The 12,713-nt window shown below is 35.8% G+C and overlaps 1 protein-coding gene across 1 annotated transcript in view; it reads right to left on the reverse strand.

The window, feature by feature from the left end:
• The window catches only part of ADAMTS12 (ADAM metallopeptidase with thrombospondin type 1 motif 12), a 1,263,798-nt gene that overhangs the window by 447,509 nt on the left and 803,576 nt on the right, over positions 1-12,713 (reverse strand). The gene's annotated exons all lie outside the window — the stretch shown is intronic.

Raw genomic sequence — 12,713 nt, forward strand, 5'->3', positions numbered from 1 at the left:
TCCAACAGACATTTAATAAATAGGCCTCTATATATATATCAGCTTTGTAAGAATGTTATCCATTTGCAAGAGCACTAAATCGCAGCACTATTTCCTACCATGTGCTCCAGACAAGAAAATAATTGGGTTTCATATCCTTTAAGTTGCTGTTACTCCTCTCCCTCCATACACTGTGTGCCATACAACACGTCATTAACACAAATAAAAGCAACATTTTGAGTAAAAAAACACTTGAAGAAAGCAGTTGTAAAATTTAAAGGGACATAGTTGATTACAATCAATAGTTTTTGCAGATAATGATCTCTGAACTGCGTCCGGTATTGTCAGTGTTTTCCAGTGATCACAATCACAAAATGCTTCTGCTGCTAATAACTCTAAAACTCAAAATCGTACCTCCAGGAAACAAAATAGTTCTCTTTGTCATTAACCCTGCAAATTCCTAATTAGAGAACAAAATGCATATGTTGAATGACAAATAATATGTTGATCTCAGTGGTTTAGCAATTACATCATAGATTAAAGGGCTGCTAGATATTTTAAACATTATATTGTAATGTAGGTATCCTTCAGACCCAGAACACTGCATAGCAAGATAAACAGCTTTTAAGCTAACATTTGACCTTATAAAATTGTTTGAGGGAACTCACAATATTGCTGAGACTTAGGGGCATATTTATCAAGCTCATATTTATCAGGCTCGCCAGAAACAGCAGTTATGAAGTCACTAAGACCGCTGCTCCATAACCTGTCCGCCTGCTCTGAGCAGCTGGACAGACATCGCCGGAAAACAACCCGATCGAGTACGATCGGGTTGATTGACACCCCCTGCTGGCGGCCTATTGGCTGCGAGTCTGCAGGGGGCGGCGTTGCACCAGCAGCTCTTGTGAGCTGCTGGTGCAATGCTGAATACGGCGAGCGTATTGCTCGCCGTATTCAGCGAGGTCTGTCAGACCTGATCCGCACTGTCGGAACAAGTCCGACAGACCTTGATAAATTGGGGCCTTAATCTCGGCAGAGTGGAGATCTTTAGATCATCAAATCAATAGAGATTTCATCGTGGGAATTATCAGTTTAGTAAGCATATGTTTGTTGGGTTATCGGCTTAGCTGATTTTTATTGGTGTATTTTGCTTATTACATTAAACTTTATTTGACCAAGCAGGAAGTTTTTGTATGTGTTTGGCAACAGTGTCATCTAATATGGCTGTGGGTACTGTCAGTGTGTTTTGTTTATGCTGCAAAGCAATGTTACATTCAACAATATTTGGGTTACTCGGTAAGAAGATGTAAAATGTTGCATGAGGTTTTTGAACGCGATGTAAGAAATAGACCTGTGTCATTAAGTATTGAGAATATGGATTAAGATAATAAAAACAAGACTATTCCATGTTAATTATAGGGCCATTTTTCCTCAAAACAATAACAAAAAAGTGATGCCGATAAACAATAACAACTGATGATCGTGCTTGAATTAACAATGTTAAATATGTTTAAAAAAATTGCTAAAAAGGTTACATAACAGCTGTTTTAATTTTATGTGAAACTAAAAGGAAGTATATGATTACGTACAAAATGGATCATGGAACTCTAACGCTCATTTGCTCACATCAGGGTTGTCCCATGTTTTCCAGGACACTTACAAGTTACAATTGCTGCAGGGTGTGCAGGGAGAAACATGTATTGTGTTTCTGGGCAGCGCTATTCATATGCACTACACATATTCCTACCTGCACACCCTGCAGCATGTGTGACGTATGAATAAAGTTAATTCTGCACTGTAATACATATTGAAAAACATTCTGTTTTAGCCAGAGCAGCTTTCTGATAAGCAAACACTTAAAAAGATATTGATCTCCTTGGGATTAAAAATATTTAGTTATTGGTAGAAACCCAATTTTGCATTATTTTTTGCCTCCTTTGCATGTAATTTAGCTAAAAATAAATGTAGATTTTCTAATTCTCAGAGCTCAAAATGCACACTGCAGACTTTTCAAGGATAACCCTGCTACATATATTTCCCTAATTGGCTTCAACTGATAACAACTGCAAAACAATGCATTTTATACTAAAATAATTACTATGGGAAGACTTGTCTATAGACTCAAGCCCAGATTGACTGCTCCTATATATAAGGCAAGTGCTAGGTGGAGTTTTGCTACTGAAAAACAATTGTAGCAAAACAATGTTAATTTGTTTTAAAATGTTTAGACCTTTATTGTTTGTTCAGGATTTTTCATTATTTTTGTGGACCATATAAGCCAACTACAATAAATGTATGTAAGGTCGACCAAGATTGATTTTATGGATCAGTTGAAGGAGCAGCAATGCTAACTGAAAACGGGTGAGCCAATGACAATTTGTATATATATATATGCAGCCACCAACCAGCAGCTAAAACCTAAGTTCTTTGCTGCTCCTGAGCTTATCTAGATAAACCTTTCAGCTAAGGATAACAAGAGAATGAAGCAAATTAATTAATAAAAGTAAATTAGAAAGTTGTTTAACATTATATGTTCTGTCTGAATCATGAATGTCTAATTATGTCTTTGCTGTCTTTTTAAATATTTACTGATCTATATTGTGTATGCAGACAATTAGCTTATTATCATTTATTTATAAAATGCCAACAAATTCTGCAAGAATGGGTAAATAAATATTTTGATGTTGACAAAAACAGGTCTCACAAGAAACGGAGGAATATGTCTTCTGTACAGTTGGACCTTTTCTTTTCTTTCTTGAGATATTGGAGCCTTGGCTCAGTCCCCATTATTTGAGTTTAAGGGGTCAATTTATGAAGCAGCAGATGTTGCTTCTGACCCACTCCGCTTCAAGTCCGCCTCAAGTGGAATTTAAGAAGCAGCAGGCGTAAGACCGCTGCACCTTAGCTCATCCGCCACCTCTGAGGCAGCGGACAGCGATCAGCCAGATCGGATACGATTGGGTTGATTGACACCCCCTGCTAGTGAAAGACGGCCAATGTGCAGGGGGTGGCATTGCACAAGCATTTCACTAGAAATGCTTGTGCAATGATAAATGTCAACAGCGTATGCTGTCAGCATTTATCGTTGTGCGGCGGACATGGTACGCTACAGCGGATTATTTCCATCCACACATTGTTAAATCGGCCCCTAAGTGTAAGAAATATTTTGTACCTACTCTGTGAGTGATTTGAAGATGGGACAAGGTATTTATCTTCCTTATTTCTTCCATTTCCTCTCCTTTCCCACATTCTTTTACTTCTCCTAAAGCCATCATTTTTTCTGTGCCCTATTTATACATTGTGTAATCATATTCAGGCTGGACACTTATTTAACGCCTTGAGATATTTATAGGTACATTTTCTTTTTATCATATTTTTTAATTTTTCACTATATCCAAAAGGTTTCTTGTAAATCTCTGCAATTTTCCATGTAATTGGTCAATGCTGAAAATTTCAACAAAATCATTTAAATATTGTTTGAAAAAAATAAAACAAACTAAACAAAGAAGGCTAGATTACGAGTTTTTGTCGGTAAGGCTGTGCGGTGCTAACGAGTCTTTTGTTCTCACCGCTCACTTAAGACAACGCTGGTATTACAGGTCTTCTTCAAGCCGGCGTTAGCCTCAGAAAAGTGAGCGTTGAGCAAAATTTAGCTCCACATCTCACTGTAATACCAGTGCTGCTTATGGTAGCGGTAAGCTGGCAAAACGTGCTTGGGCATGATTTCCCCATAGGAAACTATGGGGCTAAGCTGGCTGAAAAAAAACCTAACACCTGCAAAAAAGCAGCGTTCAGCTCCTAACGCAGCCCCATTGTTTCCTATGGAGAAATAAAAGTTATGTCTACACCTAATACCCTAACATGAACCCCGAGTCTAAACACCCCTAATCTTACACTTATTAACCCCTAATTTGATGCCCCCGACATCGTCGCCACCTACATTATATTATTAACCCCTAATCTGTCGCTCCGGACACCGCCGCCACCTACATTATCCCTATGAACCCCTATAATAAATTTATTAATGCCTAAACCTAAGTCTAACCCTAACCCTAACACCCCCCTAACTTAAATATAATTTAAATACATCTAAATAAATTTACTATAATTAATTAAATTATTCCTATTTAAATACTATAAATACCTGTAAAATAATCCCTAAGCTAGCTACAATATAACTAATACTTACATTGTAGCTATTTTAGGATTAAGCAACTTTGTATTTATTTTAACTAGGTAGAATAGTTATTAAATAGTTATTAACTATTTAATAACTTCCTAGTTAAAATAAGTACAAATTTACCTGTAAAATAAATCCTAACCTAAATTACAATTACACCTAACTACACTATCATTAAATTAATTACATAAATTACCTACAATTAAATACAATTAAATAAAATAAACTAAAGTACAAAAAACCCCCACTAAATTACAGAAAATAAAAAAAGAATTACAATTTTTTAAAACTAATTACACCTAATCTAATCCCCCTAATAAAATAAAAAAGCCCCCCAAAATAATAAAATTCCCTACCCTATACTAAATTACAAATAGCCCTTAAAAGGGCCTTTTGCGGGGCATTGCCCCAAAGTAATCAGCTCTTTTACCTGAAACAAAAAATACAATACCCCCCCAACATTACAACCCACCACCCACACACCCAACCCTACCCTAAAACCCACCCAATCCCCCCTTAAAAAATCCTAACACTACCCCTTGAAGATCTCCCTACCTTGAGCTGTCTTCACCCAGCCAGGCACAAGTGGATGTCCAGAGGGGCAGAAGTCTTCATCCGATCCGGCCAGAAGAGGACATCCAGACCGGCAGAAGTCTTCATCCAGACGGCATCTTCTATCTTCTTCCATCCGGAGCGGAGTGGGTCCATCTTGAAGACATCCGACGCGGAGCATCCTCTTCCATCCGAAGGTGACTGAAGAATGAAGGTTCCATTAAGAGACGTCATCCAAGATGGCGTCCCTTCAATTCCGATTGGCTGATAGAATCCTATCAGCCAATCGGAATTAAGGTAGGAAAAATCCTATTGGCTGATGCAATCAGCCAATAGGATTGAGCTTGCATTCTATTGGCTGATTGGAACAGCCAATAGAATGCGAGCTGAATCCTATTGGCTGATTGGATCAGCCAATAGGATTGAACTTCAATCCTATTGGCTGATTGCATCAGCCAATAGGATTTGTCCTACCTTAATTCCGATTGGCTAATAGGATTCTATCAGCCAATCAGAATTGTAGGTACACCATCTTGGATGACATCACTTAAAGGAACCTTCATTCTTCAGTCACGGTCGGATGGAAGAGGATGCTCCACGTCAGATGTCTTCAAGATGGACCCGCTCCGCTCCGGATGGAAGAAGATAGAAGAAGCCGCCTGGATGAAGACTTCTGCCGGTCTGGATGTCCTCTTCTGGCCGGATCGGATGAAGACTTCTGCCCCTCTGGACGTCCACTTGTGCCCGGCTGGGTGAAGACGGCTCAAGGTAGGGAGATCTTCAAGGGGGTAGTGTTAGGATTTTTTAAGGGGGGATTGGGTGGGTTTTAGAGTAGGGATGGGTGTGTGGGTGGTGGGTTGTAAATACAATGACTCAGAACTATATCAGAGCACCAACAGTAGAAGGCATGGTCTCAAATAAATCAAAAACAACTTCACAGGTGTGTTTCCAGTGTGTTTATTACAACACAATCAGAACAATAATGGTTAACTTTCCAACTATGTTCGTTGTGTATCTTGCGATACAATGAGAACAATTAGGTTAAAGCCCAATATTGTACTTAAACAACATTGAATACCAAAATTAACAAACAGTTATCTAAATCAATTTATTATAAAATCACAATCCTCAGGATATTCAGAATATTAAAAACAGAATTATAGAATTAAAAATTAAAAACAATCTTAATGTCCCTCATGGATCCATGTTAACAGTCTAGTGCTTGGTCCAACCATTCATTGGAGCAAATAAACTAAATTTTGGAGCTTTTTAACACCAATACCTGCCTGTCAGCAGATTTGGAGCTTCTAATGGTCTGTTGAAAACTCCCTTTATCAAAGCATTAAATGAGATAACCTGTATTCCACAAACAATAGCTTTTGCAGGTCAAAGCAAGTGGATGGAGAACGATATATAATTAAACTCTCAATGGCAGCTTACACTCGTAATCAATCAGGGTTAACTGGATAAAATCCCCTTAGAAGAGGATCTTAGAACCTTTTGCAGTGGTGTAAAACATACAAAACAACAAATGAATGTAGAATAACAACTCTGTTAGGGAATAAAATAGTTGCTGCCGTATTTCAGTGATGCATATAATTGCAGTGCAAATTGAATAAGGTAAGGAACCCAATTCACAATAAACAATAATTCAGTGTCTCCTAAAAAACAATACACAAACTGATTAGGAAAATTTTTCAAAAAACGTGATAAAAGAATAAAGTCTGGTGGAATAATGAAAAACTATTGCAGTAAAAGAACAGTCTGGTGATTTATCCTCAGCTCAGTGCTCAATCCAAAAAAATGAAAAAATATATAATAAAAAAACCTTTAAAGTGTCAAACTAGACCAATTGGGAAATGGGTTTGTGCAATGCTTGACAACCGAAAATTCGAACAGTTTATATGCCAAAAATCAATATGTTAGGTGTTTAATTCTCCTCACGGTCCTATGTGTGTAGGATTTTTCAGTCAGCCCTGGGTCCCTTTGCTCTCAAGCATGCGGTCCCTCAGCCCTTTCAAGCCTTTGTTCCCTCTGCTTGCTAGCTCACGGTCCCTCTGCCAAAAAATATATGATAGTGTAGATTGCTACAAATAAGTATAGAATTTGGAATGAAACTTACCAGCCAACGCGTTTCGGTCAAATAGTGACCTTTCTCAAGACTGGTTTTATCTATTAGACAGGGTGTTTAAATACCTTGTCGCAAATGACCTTTCTATAGTACCGGAAGTGTTTGTTTAAGACCTCCGCTTTTTGATATATTCCTCTCTGTTTCATGTTATTGTGTAATTCCAACTGTAGGAACCTATATAGTCCTAATATTGTTTAAAATCAAATATTAAAAGTGATCGTATAGTTATTCTGAAGGCTATTTTCTAAACCGATTTTAGTCCGTTTTCATTGGTTATTCTGGTAGCCTATATTGCTTCTGTAATTGACTGCCCTTAGGGGTGTGTGACATATAGGTTTTCTTATTCGATGTTTAGCCCTGTGTGTGTACTTATACTTCCCTATGATTGGCCTATATTCAAACTTCATTATAGTTAGTTCAAAATATCGCTACAGGGGAAACCGACATTTGTTTATCTGCTTTAGCTGTATTTCCTAATATTCATGAACTTTTTCCAATACATGTATATTATATCTTAGGACATCTAATAATCATTAGTAATCCTCTAATCTCCCCAATTATATCCCCTTTCTTTGGGTTATTCTGGTAGCCTATATTGCTCCTGTAATTGGCTGTCCTTAGGGGTGTGTAACATATAGGTTTTCTTATTGGATGTTTAGCCCTGTGTGTGTCCTTCTACTTCCCTATGATTGGCATATATTCAAACTTCATTATAGTTAATTCAAAATATCGCTACAGGGGAAACCGACCTTTGTTTATCAGCTTTAGCTGCATTTCCTAATACTCATGAACTTTTTCACTACATGTATATTATATCTTAGGACATCTAATACTCATTGGTAGTCCTCTAATTATATCCCTTCTCTTTAGGTATTGGATGATTCCGTAAAATTAACTGGCCTTTATATTTCCATAGAGAAATTTATTTTTTGTTTCCATAGAAAAATATATATTTTAACCAGAATGTTTGCTTTAATTTCGTCTGGTTCTCTGATGTCGCTTCAGAGAAGAATTATTTTTATTTTTGTTTTCCTATATTGCATATAATTCACAACTGTAAATTCTGATAACCATTCTAAGTCCTAATGAATCCATCAGTTTTTCGTTGTCAGTAACTTCATATTTGCCAGTTTTTGAGTTATCGGAGCTTAAACTTCTAATATGTTTAGTATTTATAAAAAGCTCCTCAATGAAATTCTCCAATATGAAAACCTCCAATATGAAAACCTTCTATCATAATGATTTGGAAAGGGTCACAAGAAGATTTGGAACACACTATGAACGTCATGAATAGAAATGAAGCCAATTTGCACTTCACGTACGAATGGAGTAGAACGTCACTCACCTATCTTGACTTAAATATAGAGGTAAAAGAGGGGATAATTGAAACATCAACTTTCTTCAAAAAGGTGGACAGTAACAACTATGTCCACCAAACAAGCTGTCACCATACCAACTGGAAAAGGAATATATTTAAGGGACAGCTTCTCAGAATGAGAAAGAATTGTTCTAATTGGGAAGAACAAGCGCAAATAATTAAGGCGAAGTTTTTGGACAGAGGCTATAATGAAGAAGCATTGGACCAGAAAATAGAAGAAATAAGAAAAATCAATAGAAGAAATTTAACTAAATATAAAGAGAGGACAAAAAAGAATGATGAAGAGATCTTAAACGTACCTCTAATTACGGAATATAGCCAGAGCAGCCGAATCATTGAAGATATCTTCAGAAAACATTGGAATATCCTTAAAGATGATGACATCCTTGGAGAAAAATTACCACAAAAACCAAGCTTTGTGTATAGAAGGGCCAATAATTTGAAAAACACACTGGCACCCAGTACACAAAAGAAAAAGCCACCTGAAATAAAGGACCCATTTGGGAAAACAGTGAGAGGTTTTTTCCCATGTCACACATGCAAAGCATGTAAGAGTGGTATAAAAACAACTGAATTCCAATCAAATAACAGCATGAAGAAATATAAAATTAAGAATCTGATTCACTGTCATGACCGAAATGTCATCTATTTACTCCAATGTCCCTGTGGCCTCCAATATATTGGACAAACATCAAGGCCACTAAGGGACAGAATACGGGAACATATTCTTTGTATCAAAAAACTTAACAAAGAAACCCCCCTCTACAAACATTTCTCCGAAAAGCATCAGGGGGATATCAAAACTTTGAAATATATAGGGATACAAAAGGTCCCTACTAATTGGAGAGGGGGAGATCATGAAAAAAAGTTACTGACAGAAGAATCCAAATGGATCTTTTATATGGACTGTCTATACCCAAGAGGTTTGAATAATAAAAAGGATCTGGCCCACCTCTTAAACTTAAATTAAGAACGGTTGAAAACTGCAACTTTAATTGATACATTTGAAACCTTTGGATACACCAACCTAAATCCTAAACCCCCTTACCTCAGAGACCCTATCCAGCGATTAATCTTAAGCCACACTTATCCTATATGGTATTAAGGAATATCAGTAAAAACAATATAACCATCTGAAAAATGATTGTACCCCTAATCATACTCAGTTTGATTTAATGTTAAGTAACATTATCAAAACAATAAATACTCTCATAGATTAACCAACTGAAAAATGATTGTACCCCTAATCACACTCAGTTTGACTTAATGTCAAGTAATAATAAACACTCTCATAGAAAAAACATCTCACACTAGTTGAATGAGCAGTCCACAACATTCTATGTTACCAAACACACTATACAAAAGTCTTGCTTAGAAATCCAACAAAGCCAATGTTATATATGAGAATAGTAGTCCAATTTTCTGTAGGAATACAGAATTTGGAGCAGGAACCTCGTCTCTTCTTATGTTAGATATAATTACTAACACGATCGTTCTAAATCGTAATACCAAGACCTTACATCAGGCCAAAGGAACACACTATGATTCACATAGTCACAATTTTGGAAAGTTTAATGAACAGAGATACAATTAGTCATCTAGACCAGTAGTAAAATAGGAGTAATACCAGTAGTAAAATAGGAGTAATACCATAGTAAAACCTTTTTGATAGACACAATGGAACTATTTAGACCATTAGTTAATAAGGTAAATTTGTGAAGAAAGCTATATTTAAAACACTTAAGAAATGTATATACTAATAACAACACAAAGAACCCCTTGAAAATGAAAAGGGTCATGGAAAACCAATAAAACAATTTTTTAAAAACAATTTTCTAGATGAAATATTTTAGATGCAATTTTTAGATGTGAGTATATGGACTGTATAAAGTCCACTTAAGGAAAGAAAATGGAATACCATATATGAACTAAATTATAATGAAAAGGCTAATATCAAACTAATATTAAATGACTATAAATGCAACTTGTGAGCAAAATGTTAGCCGAAGGACCCCTTCAACAACCCCCCCTCCTGTTGGAGAATCACTATAGAAATATCAGATAATTATCAGATTATTAACACTAGTGTTACTGTACCACAGGAACACCCACCTCACTATATAAATCCCATATATATTATTCTAAAAAATCTAGAAGGTTTTCATATTGGAGAATTTCATTGAGGAGCTTTTATAAATACTAAACATATTAGAAGTTTAAGCTCCGATAACTCAAAAACTGGCAAATATGAAGTTGACTATATTGCTGACAACGAAAAACTGATGGATTCATTAGGACTTAGAATGGTTATCAGAATTTACGGTTGTGAATTATATGCAATATAGGAAAACAAAAATAAAAATAATTCTTCTCTGAAGCGACATCAGAGAACCAGACGAAATTAAAGCAAACATTCTGGTTAAAATATATATTTTTCTATGGAAACAAAAAATAAATTTCTCTATGGAAATATAAAGGCCAGTTAATTTTACGGAATCATCCAATACCTAAAGAGAAGGGATATAATTAGAGGACTACCAATGAGTATTAGATGTCCTAAGATATAATATACATGTAGTGAAAAAGTTCATGAGTATTAGGAAATGCAGCTAAAGCTGATAAACAAAGGTCGGTTTCCCCTGTAGCGATATTTTGAATTAACTATAATGAAGTTTGAATATATGCCAATCATAGGGAAGTAGAAGGACACACACAGGGCTAAACATCCAATAAGAAAACCTATATGTTACACACCCCTAAGGACAGCCAATTACAGGAGCAATATAGGCTACCAGAATAACCCAAAGAAAGGGGATATAATTGGGGAGATTAGAGGATTACTAATGAGTATTAGATGTCCTAAGATATAATATACATGTATTGGAAAAAGTTCATGAATATTAGGAAATACAGCTAAAGCAGATAAACAAATGTTGGTTTCCCCTGTAGCGATATTTTGAACTAACTATAATGAAGTTTGAATATAGGCCAATCATAGGGAAGTATAAGTACACACACAGGGCTAAACATCCAATAAGAAAACCTATATGTCACACACACCTAAGGGCAGCCAATTACAGAAGCAATATAGGCTACCAGAATAACCAATGAAAACGGACTAAAATCGGGTTAGAAAATAGCCTTGAGAATAACTATATGATCACTTTTAATATTTGATTTTAAACAATATTAGGACTATATAGGTTCCTACAGTTGGAATTACACGATAACATGAAACAGAGAGGAATATATCAAAAAGCGGAGGTCTTAAACAAACACTTCCGGTACTATAGAAAGGTCATTTGCGACAAGGTATTTAAACGCCCTGTCTAATAGATAAAACCAGTCTTGAGAAAGGTCACTATTTGACCGAAACGCGTTGGCTGGTAAGTTTCATTTCAAATTCTATACTTATTTGTAGCAATCTACACTATCATATATTTTTTTGGCAGAGGGACCGTGAGCTAGCAAGCAGAGGGAACAAAGGCTTGAAAGGGCTGAGGGACTGCACGCTTGAGAGCAAAGGGACCCAGGGCTGACTGAAAAATCCCACACACATAGGACCGTGAGGAGAATTAAACACCTAACATATTGATTTTTGGCATATAAACTGTTCGAATTTTAGGTTGTCAAGCATTGCACAAATCCATTTCCCAATTGGTCTAGTTTGACACTTTAAAGGTTTTTTTTATTATATATTTTTTTCATTTTTTTGGATTGAGCACTGAGCTGAGGATAAATCACCAGACTTTAACTGCAATAGTTTTTCATTATTCCACCAGACTTTATTTTTTTATCACGTTTTTTAAAAAATTTTCCTAATCAGTTTGTGTATTGTTTTTTAGGAGACACTGAATTATTGTTTATTGTGAATTGGGTTCCTTACCTTATTCAATTTGCACAGCAATTATATGCATCACTGAAATACGGCAGCAACTATTTTATTCACTAACAGAGTTGTTATTCTACATTCATTTGTTGTTTTGTATGTTTTACACTGCTGCAAAAGGTTCTAGGATCCTCTTCTAAGGGGATTTTATCCAGTTAACCCTGATTGATTACGAGTGTAAGCTGCCATTGAGAGTTCAATTATATATCGTTCTCCATCCACTTGCTTTGACCTGCAAAAGGTATGGTTTGTGGAATACAGGTTATCTCATTTAATGCTTTGATAAAGGGAGTTTTCAACAGACCATTAGAAGCTCCAAATCTGCTGACAGGCAGGTATTGGTGTTAAAAAGCTCAAAAATTTAGTTTATTTGCTCCAATGAATGGTTGGACCAAGCACTAGACTGTTAACATGGATCCATGAGGGACATTAAGATTGTTTTTAATTTTTAATTCCATAATTCTGTTTTTAATATTCTGAATATCCTGATGATTGTGATTTTATAATAAATTGATTTAGATAACTGTTTGTTAATTTTGGTATCCAATGTTGTTTAAGTACAATATTGGGCTTTAACCTAATTGTTCTCATTGTATCGCAAGAT

The sequence above is a fragment of the Bombina bombina genome, chromosome 2, assembly GCF_027579735.1.
Source record: "Bombina bombina isolate aBomBom1 chromosome 2, aBomBom1.pri, whole genome shotgun sequence".
NCBI lineage: Eukaryota > Metazoa > Chordata > Amphibia > Anura > Bombinatoridae > Bombina > Bombina bombina.